At 42.0% G+C, this 11,970-nt stretch overlaps 1 protein-coding gene across 1 annotated transcript in view; it reads left to right on the top strand.

The window, feature by feature from the left end:
- Positions 1–6,442: 6,442 nt before the first annotated feature.
- LOC119426712 (NEDD4-like E3 ubiquitin-protein ligase WWP1) overlaps positions 6,443–11,970 on the top strand; it is a 58,239-nt gene continuing 52,711 nt past the window's right edge. Inside the window, exon 1 of the mRNA XM_037694295.1 lies at positions 6,443–6,568. The gene's annotated coding sequence lies outside the window, so the exon portion shown is untranslated. The remainder of the gene's footprint in view (positions 6,569–11,970) is intronic.

The raw sequence follows: 11,970 nt of genomic DNA, 5'->3' as shown, positions 1-11,970 counted from the left end.
AGTGGCAGCTGTGAGGTCCAGACGGTTTCGTCCTCTGCTTGTTGGTGCCGGCCGTCCCTCAGCGTCTCTCCTCCGGTCATCCAGGTCACTCAGTTGTACCACAACAAATCAGAACACTAACGGACTCCATCGTCCCTCCTCCCTGAAGAACTCCAGTCCACATTTTTCACACCTGGCACCTCCTTTGAAACCCAACCTGAGCACCTCCAGCTGGGCTTTTTGTTTTGCTTTTGAACCTTCTGCTGCAGCTGAATCCTCCGTCTCAAGGTTCAGTTTGTTGACCAAAAAAAAAAAACCGGAAAGCTCGGACAAACTTGAAGTTTATTGACTTTCAGAATTGACAATCTACAACTTGTGAGACATTTGTTGCCTTGTTAGAAGAGACGCTCCAACTAGAGACTTGTACCCCCCTGAGGCAGTCTGTAGACCCCTTAATGGATTAAAGTCTCACTCAGGACATGCAGCAGGAAGCAGGTCAGTTCCTCACAGGACCGGGACAGCTCGTTGCTTTGTGCTGACGGTCAAATCGTTTATCGGTCAAGAAGCCAACATTCCCTCTTGTTTTTTGTGCCAAGCGTTTAGTCTTTAGTCTTTGGAGGAGATTTGGCCTGAGTTAGTTTACTGTGATTGACTTATGGAATGCAGGGATTCCCAATCCTGGTTCTTAAGGAACACCCTCCTTCATGTTTTAGTTGTTTCTCTGCTCCGCCACACCTGATTTTAATAAATGGGTGATTAACAGGCTTCTGCAAAACACGAGGAAGTCATTAAATCACTGAATCAGGTGTGTTGGAGCAGGGAAACAACTAAAATATGTAGGATGATGTTCCTCAAGGACCAGTGTTAAGAACCACTATTCCAGCCATTTTACTAAAGTTGAGCCTCAGTTGAAGTAAACCGAGCGAAGCCCTGATTATGAAGAAGTGGTGCTTTGACCTGGGACTCTTCTGGAAACCTGGGGCTTAGAAGACCTTCTATTTGCACATCTTTGTTTTTATGCAACCAGGGGCATTAAAGTCGCAACGTAAACTCGTGTTCTTGTTTCCAGGACCGTACATTGCTGTTAAACCCTACGTCGTGACTGTTCTCGGTTAACGCATCGCCACAACGTCTACCTAAACAACGCTTCAGAAGCTGCTCCTTCACGTGATCAAAGTGTTGAGCCATAAAAGCTGAAGTCCCGTACTCTGCCTGGAACGGGTCGTTCCACAGTGGTTCCGAACCCCATTCCTTGGGGATCACCACCCTACATGTTTTAGCTGTTTCCCTACTTTGACACACCTGATTTGAATGATTTGGTGATTAACAGGCGGAGGCAGAACTTGAAGTAATTAAATCACTGAATCAGGTGTGCTGGAGCAGGGAAACGGCTAAAACATGCAGGGTGGTGTTCCTCAGGAACCAGGGTTAGGAACCACTGTTTTAATGCACTTTATCAATGAATGGCAACGTTCGTTGGGTCCCGTTTTTACAGGTTTGAGACAAAACATCGTACCTTTTTCAACGCTGAAGCTGTTTAGATTCCCAACTGGACCTAGTTCATATTTAAGTTGTGTTAAAGTTGCGTACTTTACTGTAAAACGACATGTTTAAGTGCCTTAAAGACATTTCTGTTGGCTTCGTTTTGCTTCTTTAGGTTTGTGCCAGACCTGAAACATATCCTCTGTCTCCCTCTGATGGAAATGTGTTAAATAACACATGTTGCTTTAAATAGATAAAAGTACCTAAATAGAGTCTTTGATCAGATGTACACCTATAGTTGCACTATAAAACCATATATGAATAACGTGGTGTGAATTTAGCGCTTAATTTTTAAAGGGATTCTTCCTGACGTGCTTAAGTTACAGCAGGGATGTGGGTCAGAACACATTTAATTCAACACAAAGTAGCAAACTGAGTAGCTGTGATTGTTTTTCTTCAGTTTAAAGTCTTGTCTGTTTGGTCTCAGAAGAATCATTTTAAAAGAATTGCTTGTTGAAAGATGCAATCCATAAACACAAGAGTTTGTTCATATTTTCTAAAGTATGGCCCGTCATTTTCTGTTGTTTTCTGGGAGTTTGTTGATAAGAACCACATGCTGGGGCTAAAACTGGAGCCCGTTTTTATTTAGTTTGGTTTATTTTCTGTGCTCCACTCTTGTTTTTTAACTTGAAACTTTGACGTTATATTTATCTGGAGTTCTTGATTAAAGAAGAATGAAGGTAACTCCAGTTTTCTCTCATTTCTTCAGCACCTCCGACCTGCTGGCATCAAGTCAAACTATTTCAAACGCAGGTCAGAAATGCTGCGAAGATCAGCAGAACGGCACGAACATGTGGCGCTGCTGAAAATAAATGGCTGTAAGACATCTGTGGTGATTCTATTTAAGTTTTTCAGGGTCTGCCTGTGCCTGAAGGCGCCCTAACATGCACGTTTTTGTCCTCGTGTAAACTCCACACAGAAACATCCCATGTCCAACCAGGGATTGAACCCAGGACCTTCTTACTGAGTCAACAGTGCTAACCACAAATCCACCGTTCTGTAATCGACTTTGTGTCAGGATCCACATAAACCAGCATGAGAGAGAAGAGATTTTCCAATTTATTTACAAAAATAAAACTTTAGTTCTGGGTCCATAATGAGCTCATCGTAAGCATCTTTTATCTAAAGTACCAACGCAGGAACCGAAAGCTCTAACGGACCCCACTTTTCACTCTGCTACTGTCTTTACTTACTCTACGTGTTTTGTATTTGTAATTATTATTATTTTTTATCCTTAACATGTTTTTTGTCGTTCAGGTACACCTGGACCTATACCTGGACCTACCATTCTGTGTTTGTCTCTCCTTCCTGTCCTCTCAACCAGCAGATCAAAGCAGATGACCGCTTGTCCTGAGCCTGGTTCTGCTGGAGGTTTCTTCCTTTTAAAAAGGAGTTTTTCCTTTCCACTGTTGCCACTGTGCTCGCTCAGGATGGGAGACCGCATCGAAGCCAAGGTTCAACTTGTCTGCTGGATTCCTTAGATAGAGAACTTTACTAATTGGCTTTTATGTGAATGTCTCTGTAAAGTGCCCTGAGACAACTTTGTTGTGATTTGGTGCTATATAAATAAACTGAATTGAAAATTTTATCTATATATAAATCTATATATATAACACAACACATGTATACATAAGTGTTGTGTTGTCATCGTACGTTTCTATAGAACGATGAAATCGGTTCTCTGCATTTAACCGATCACAAATGAGATACACCAGGTGGAACAGTGGGCAGCTATGTCAGTGCCCAGGGAGCAGTTGGGGATTGTGTGTCTTGCTCAAGGACACCACGACATGAGAATGGCTGGGGGCTGAGCCTGCGACTCTCTGGTCCCAGTTGAGTTGACCTACCTCTACAACATCTTGGCCTCGGATATTTAACTTACATGATATAAACTTGTGCATATTTACAGTCGATTAAGAAAAAACAAAAGATGCTGAAACTATTACCAGCTTTGTTTCATTCTGAGCTGTCGGCTTCGATGGAGCTTTAGAGCCACGCTAAGAAAAAAAAACATTAAAAACCATAAAATTACAAGAATAACGTTGAATAAGCGTGTCCCTAAAGCTCCATCGTAGTCAGTGGCTCGTTAGGGTCACCGTGATAAATATGTTGAAGTGGGGTTATGTGGAAAGGTTATGAACGATCAATATCTTATCTGTACTCATTTATTCATTCATTCAACCTTTATTTAGACAGGTTAATCCCATTGAGCCTCGAGGACTCATTTACAAGAGAGACCTGAATTCAACAAAGAGTGATGACAGCAATGGACAACAACGACAACAATAAACCGTTATAAAAAGGCATACAGATTTATTTTTTTCACTTTGAGCTTTTGGCTAGTCCGAACTCAGCCAAGAGCAGATCGAGTGGATCACTGCCGGAGGAGTGTGTTTTTTCTGCTGGTTGAGATTCTACAAGTCAATCACGTTGGATCATTTCTGAACACATTCCAGATCAAAGACTTGGAATAAACTACTTCCTGCGCTCCTGATGCAGGCACAACTGTACTTCCTGCTCGTGTCTTTGGGGCAGTGAGACGTAGAGTTAGGAATGTGTGCCCTGAGGCACCTGTTTTCATAAACATCCACACTAAATGCTTGTAGACATTCATGCAAAGGACACACTTTTATTTTCTGGTACATGTGATTCAATTCAGTTTATTTATATATGCCAAGTCACAACAGAAGTCATCTCAGGACACTGAGCAGAAACATTCATATTTAAAAATAATAATTTATATGAGGAGCAGACTGTTTTGAGTTTAATTCCATCACAGAACTCATCTTGAGCAAGCAAGAAGGCGACAGTGGAAAGAAAAAACTCCCTGATGAGGAAGAAACCTTTAGCAGAACCAGGCTCAGGACAAGCGGCCATCTGCTTCGACCAGCTGGGTTTGACGAACCGGACTTTCTAGGAAAATGAGCTAGAGTTCGATTAAAGCGGACTAAACAGGGCTGGTGTGAGTGCACCCTGAGAGGAACAGATACACAATGGCAGGTCCAGAATCGCATGTTAAGATAGAAATAATATCAAATGAAAACTATTCAATTTTAACAATTCATTTAAGGAAATGAGGTCAATTTGTCCTCTAATAGTCAATAGAGCATAACAAGCCAACCCTAACTATAGGATTTATCGAAAAGGAAAGTCTTAAGCCCAGTCTTAGAATTGGACTGTGTGTCAGCCTCACTGACAGAAACTGGAAGTTGGTTCCACAAGAGAGGAGCCTGAGAACTGAAAGATCTTCCTCCCAAATTTAATGAAACAAGTTCATTTAAGAAATGAACAGTGACCCTAAACTATTCAGCCCAAACTGCTGAGACTTTGGTAAATAATTTTTATTCCAACAATGTTCAGTCAGGTCATCTGGACGGTTTCTTTTTATGTCGTCCTTCATCCAACGGACTTCTTCAGTCTGAGGAAACGCCAAACAGAACTGGTTCTCCACCAACAGCCTACTCCAAAGTGGGGAAAAAAAAACAGTTTGCTGGTGCTAAGATGGGCAGATACTACGGTGGCCGACGGGTGCAAACGCGCAGCAAAGGGCGAAACATGCAGCAAACACATGTATGACGCAAACTCAAAAACAACACACAAACAACAAACACAAAATAATCAAATGCAAACACAAACAGATTCCAACACTGCATGAGGTAAAAGTGTCAACATCAGACTGGCATGCTCGTCGATTAAAGAGAGGTTACAGCAGTGCGCAAGGGGAAGTTGAAGGCTAGACAGCAAAGGAATTGTCAGATCAACAAGTGGTGGAGGCTGCAGGAGTGACGCAAATTAATATGAAACTGCAATGCTGGTACTCATATGTAAAACGTAGATTGGAGAAAAAAGATATTTGCTGCACTCATTGCTTTGAAATGTTTGTACGGTTGCTAGTACTGTTTTATCATAGTCAAAGTTTATTTGTTTGTCATTCGCACCACATGTGGTACATGTGGTGGAACGAAATTGTGTACACAGGGTCCCAGTTACATCCAACAAAAGTATAAACTGTAAAGAAAAACAGTAATAAGATCTAAGATATGAACTAAGAAATACGCTAAACTAAGAATACACTAAACACTAATAGTCTATAAAAACAATAGGCCGAACAACAGCAGCACGAACATGTGTCTGTGTGAGAAGATGAGCACAGCAACATGAAAAAGATCAGCAGCAGCATGATGTGATTTTTCACAGTGATTATTCTAGTTAGAGATTCATGAGTCTAACAGCCTCAGGGTAGAAGCTGTTCCTCAGTCTAGTGGTTCTGCACTCAATGCTCCTCAACCTCCTTCCTGAAGGGAGCGGGGCAAAAAGTGTGTGTGCTGGGTGAGTGGGGTCCTTCATGATGCAGGTGGTCCTCTTCCTGCATCTAGAGGTGTAGATGTCTGTGATGGTGGGGAGGCTGATTCCAACAGATTTCTGTGCAGCCTTCACCACTCTCTGCAAAGCTTTTCTTTCTGCAGCTGTGCAGCCTCCATGCCACACGTTGATGCTGGAGCACAGGATGCTCTCCACTGCACACCTGTAGAAGGAGGTGAGGACTGAGCTTCTCAGACCAGCTCATCTCAGCCGTCTGAGGAAGTAGAGTCTCTGATAAGCACCCCTGAAGGTCAGACTCTAGAATCCCCTGGTTAAACCAATGAGGATTTCAGCTTTAATTACTGAGTTTTTATGTCTCCAATTTATCCAAACACTGGAAGATGTTTTCCAAACTCTTTTAATTCCAAAACACATTATTTTCGATTGTTTAAGACCCATCAGCACAACTAGAACTGAATGTATTACATAGTGCTAGTTTTATTTGTTTCATTTTTATCTGAATTTACATTGTTCTGTGTTGTCAGAGTTCGGCTCGGCAGGGTTCGGCTCGGCAGGGTTCGGGTCTCTCCGGCGGTGTTGCCCAGCCGGGCTCAGGGTGGCGCGCGCCCGTCCTCCGTTCAGACATGGCAGCGGAGCAGCTGCAGCGGACTGCGGGGCCTGGAGGCTGCTGAACACCGGGACGCTACCGAGCCGCAGCCTGGAGGGGAGCGCGACGCCCAACGAGGTAAAGCAGCGGCGCTTTTCTGCGGCGAGCCATCTTTAATATTACCCACATATTGTGAGGATATGTCCCCCACATCCAGCCCACCTCCTCGACCAGCTCCCCGTCATGGCTGACAGTTAGCCAACATGCTAACCCGGCTAGCTCTGCGGACTAGGACAAGTTTGTAGCGTTAGCTTGCTAATACTACGTCCGTTTTCACGACAAACGGGCTTAAGTTTTCACGTTTATGCCAACTCCATCACTTGGCCAGTTTGTCATATATTTTAAATATGAACGAAGATATAGGCAGGCAGCAAAAATGTAGTTAAAATTTTGAAGTAACGTTAAAATAGCGGTTTTCCCCCTCCTTAGCATGTTAGCTTGTTTATCGGTAGCTAGCTTGCAGAGAGCTCTCGTTGCACATCTTAGCTTAGAAACATGGCCTCAGAGCCTAATATTTAGTGTTTAAACCTGCAAGGCAGCCGTGCTATTATGGAGAATGTTAAAAGTTAACAGGCTTTTGTTAACTATATTAGTTTTTGTGTTATGAGCAGTGTTTTAACTATCAAGGGTTGTCTTCAGATGGTTTCAAAGTGAGATCTGTTTACTTGTTCATGTTCTCTGTCATCAACCTTTCAACCTGTTGAAGTTAGTTGTTTATTGAAGAGATCTGTTTAACTTAACAGGCAAACACACCTGACATGCTGCTTTTTAGTAAAGCATTCTCAGAAATCATCTGCAGGGCCCCTCTTGGTAAACAGAAAACTGATGAAATGACAAAAACTTCTCGGTGTTTGTGAAAATTGGACATTTACTGCATATTTGTGTTAAGAAAACAGATTGCTGGTTAACTCGGATGTACTCGACACGAGTCGTCAGCAGGTTAGTCTCTGCTTTTAATTTTTACTTTGCTGTGACACTTTGCATTGTAAATCATCACACAGTGCCCAAGAAGAAGCTGATGTTACTTTTATTTTGACATGTTCTGCTGTTGTGTTTAAGGACTGCGTGTGACTTCCTGTCTGTGCTTTGAGCTGAGGTTTGGCAGCTCAGTCTGTCACAAACTGTATCCATTAAAACCAGACTGGGAGGGATGAGCTGCAACCTTTGCTTGTTCTCTGAAATGTACTTGTTTACATTTGTCTTCCCCTCAGACAGATCTATGAAGAAGCATTTTGAGGCAGATTTTGCACTTGAACAGGAGGGTTAGTAGGTGAAGTTAGTACTGTTGACCTTGTGGTTAGTGCTTGGGCTTTGTGGTTTAATCAAAACTTACTTCCTGTAACATGTATACAGCTGGATAAGTCAGTTAAACTTGTCTTTTTGATGCATTCTCTTTTGCCAAATCCTAAACAGTTTGGTATAATTTACTGATAGGTGAAAGCTTTGAATATTGTAGTTCTTATTTAAATCATGCCCAAAACTATAGACATAATAAAAGATCTCTATTAATTTTGTAATGTTTTCAATTCAGTTTATGTATATAGCACCAATTGACAACAGAAGTCGTCTCAGGGCACAGAACAGAAACATTCACATACATAAAAATCAGTGTTATTTATCTGAGGAGCCAGCAGACTTCTTTGAGTTTCACTTGATCGCAGTCTCCCATCCTAAGTGAGCGCAGATGTAACAGTGGAAAGGAAAAACTCCTTCATGAGGAAGAAACCTCCAGCAGACCCAGGCTCAGGACAAGTGGCCATCTGCTTGTTTTAATGTACTAATTTACTGTGAAGGAACAGAGGCCTCCTAAAACTGCACCAGTCTGGCAGATGATTTATAGTAACTGATCTTTGACCAACCTCACTTTCATGCTGGTGTCTCACTGAGCTGCAACTGCTGAAGTGAACAGGTGAACGCTTAGATTAGTCTTAGACACAACTCTGAGGGCTGGTTTCACAGACGATACTTAAGACTAGTCCCAGACTACAATGCTATTTGAGCTGGTTTAACTTTTAAGTCCCTTGTTCTGTATTAAACCAGGCCAGTTGCAAGAAGGTGGATCAGAGCTACTCTGCAACTAAATCGAAGCTTAAAATGGTCCTTTAAAGAGGACAGGTTTAACTTCTGCTTCGTATAGTTTGTGAAAGGGAGCACCGACTGTTTGGCAGCATAGAGTCTTTAGAATATCTAAATGAAGATTAATAAACAGCACGGAGGTCAGCCAGAGGAGCTCTTGTGGACTGGATTCATCCAGTGAACCTCTTAGATGAAATAACATCACAAGACCACTTTTGTGCATACAGAGAAATTTCACTGGACATAATGATCTGGACTTCCCTCTCTGAATCAGAGGAAGATCTGCACCCAGTTTTCTCCAAGTTCTGATCACTTTGAGACTCTTCATCTGGAATCTGTCATGGTGAAACTGGTGATTTGTGTGGTGCCAGTGAAGTATCTGAGTGTGGAAGAGTCCAGAGTCTGCAGTGCCATTTTTTTAACTGAGAAGCTGTACATAAATGTCCCCGATGCTGCTGAGCAAGCCAGCTTTATTCAGTTATTTGAATATGGACACTTCCAGGAGAGATCGGCTGTATAGATGATGTCGTGTTGCCATCAAGTTTCCCATCAGCTTCTGATGCTGAGGAGTACAGGAACCATAAGAACTGGTTTTCCATCAATGTTCAGGACGTGTGCTCATCCAATTTGGAGTTTTCAAACAATGTTGCTGGTTGAAAAGTGCAACTCATGAGTCAAGGATTTTTATTCCCTCCTCATTGTGTGCTCAGTTTAACAGAGGACAGTGGACCACTACTTGTGACAGTGGCTATGCTCAGAGTACATATTTATTCACATCATACTGACATTCCACAACAGCTGAGCAACAAAGATACAACAGAGCTCATGTTTGCACAGTAGGGATGGTTGAGCATATATGTGGAGTGTGGAAAAATCGATTCCACTGTTTATGGAATCATTACACTTTGTTTCAAGCTGAGAAGATGCTGCAAAGTGATTATTGCTACAGCTGAGCTGCACAACTACCTGAAGCAGCACAACTGTCTGGATCCTCCGATGGAACATCAGGATGATGCAGATGTGGCCGTGGCTGGGAATAACCAACGAGGACTTGCACACACAGCTGCTTTCACATCGCAGCACTTCAGTTAGATAAAGATGTTTTTAACCATGGATTATAATGACTGTGGCTTATTTTTTGCTTTAATAGTGTTTGTTGTGTACAAAATGTTAACGCTTGCAGCAAATTAAACGAGTAACGAAAGCTGATCGAAAATATAATTTGTGTAGAAGGCAATATTCACTCTTGCAAAATGAGAACATTTTTATTTTCACATTTTAATTAATTGTATTGTTCAACATAGCTGTCTCATGCATCTTACTTTGAGTAGCACTCCTCCAATTTTATATATTTTCATTTTCTGCTCAGGAAATTGTAGGGCTAGTTTTTCATGCATATATATCCTTTTTGTCTCTGCTGGAAGGTAGGGGCAGTATCTTCTCTCTGGCATGCCACAACAGATGTGAAGGGTGCACAGGCACCGTGCACTGGCTCTTCCATCAGGACAAGTGTAGCTTCCTCTGTGTAAAGTTCACAGAAACACAAACTTGACCAAAATAAAAATAAAGACAGACACAAACGGTGGAATATTTGTACTGAAGGAGGTAACTGATTTACCAGTACTTTCTTTGGTAAAAATTACCATTTGTGTTCAGTTCTTCATGTCCACTGTGCACAGGGTCATCATCTGGTGTACCATCCAGAGGCTGCCGGTCCTCTGTTATTCCAGACAAGTCACCCAACACATCTGTGTTGTCTTTCCTTGGTGGTGGTCTGCCACCAGTAGTAAACCAGTCTCTTTTAGCCTCTGAATTTGTTTTTTCAGATGTAGTTTTATGTTCTTCCACAGAGTCTGTTAGTCAAATATCAATGATTATGAACAATATATTGATTATAAAAACAATTCTAATTAGAGCCTGACCAATATATGGAAATTTTGGCTATCGTCGATACCAATATTTGGTGTGTGTGTGTGTGTGTGTACCGATAATCAATATAATGACTGAATATTTTTTAGCTTTGTCCACTCCAAGAATCTGAGTAAACTGCTACTTTTAAACCTGTTACACACTTGTTAGCACTTTGGTAACAGTTTCTGTTTTAAATGTGCTCTATAAATAAATCTGACTTGACTTGACTTGTTACAAAAATAATATGAACAAAGAAACGCCCTTCCCTGTTCATTGTTTAAACAGTCATTCACGTATGGTGAAGGTGTACCCAGTAATTAGTTTCAACTTGACTGAGCGGAGTTTATTTTATTTTTTGCAGAGAAGAAAAGATTTCAGACAAACAATGCATTTCATTGAGGATGACACAGAAAACGTTACTAACACTGATACTTATTTTACCGCTACATTAGATTTGGAGGGAGCTCAAACTCCGTGTTTCTTTGCGACAGCCCAGAAACCTGGCTGATCTAGAGAAGATCTGTGTGGAGGAACGGGCCAAACTCCTGCTGTAGTGTGTGCAAACCTGGTGAAAACTACAGGAAACAATTGACTTCTGTAATTGCAAACAAAGGCTACTGTACCAAATATTAACATTGGTTTTCACAGGTGTTCAAATACTTATTTGAAACAGTAACACACAAATAAATTATAAAAAAATCATACATTTTGATTTCTGATTGTTTTTTTTAGATTATGTCTCTCACAGTTGACATGCACCTAAGGTGAAAATTTCAGACCCCTCCATGATTTCTAAGTGGGAGAACTTGCAAAGTCGCACGATGTTCAAATACTTATTTTCCTCACTGTAGCTAATGACAAGCAGGTTGGAGGATTGAAGAGAATTGTGGGCTGCATCACAGGTGACCATGAAGCTGAATACAAAGGTGTGGTGGACAGAACCACCTGCTGCTCAATGTTGAAAAAAACTAAAGAGCCCCCCCAACCCTGTCAACATCAAGGGTACTAAGGTGGACACTGTGGACTGCTATAAGTATCTGGGGGTCCACCTACACAATAAACTGGACAGCTAACACCCAACGTCCTCTACAAGAAAGGGCAGAGTCGCCTTTTTCTTCTGAGGAGACTCAGGTCTTTTAACATCTGCAGGACCATGCTGCAGATGTTTCATCACTCAGTGGTTTCCAGCATCGTCTTCTACGCTGTGGTGTGCTGGGGCAGCAGGGTGAAGAAAGCTGATGCCAACAGACTCAATAAACTCATCAAGAGAGCTGGCTTAGTTCTGGGAGTGGACCTGCTGTCTCTGACAGGTGTCTGAGCAGAGGACGCTGAGGAACCTGCTCCAGACCAGAACAACACGTCACACCCCCTGCATGACACTCTGGACTCTTACCGCAGCACCTTCAGTAGACTGAGACCACCGAGGTGCTCCACAGAACAACACAGGATGTTCTTTCTCCTTGTGGCTATCAAACTTTTCAACTCCTCCCCCT

This window comes from Nematolebias whitei, chromosome 20, assembly GCF_014905685.2.
Source record: "Nematolebias whitei isolate Nwh7 chromosome 20, NemWhi1, whole genome shotgun sequence".
NCBI classification, from domain to species: Eukaryota; Metazoa; Chordata; class Actinopteri; order Cyprinodontiformes; family Rivulidae; genus Nematolebias; species Nematolebias whitei.
This window is presented reverse-complemented; position numbering and strand designations above follow the sequence as displayed.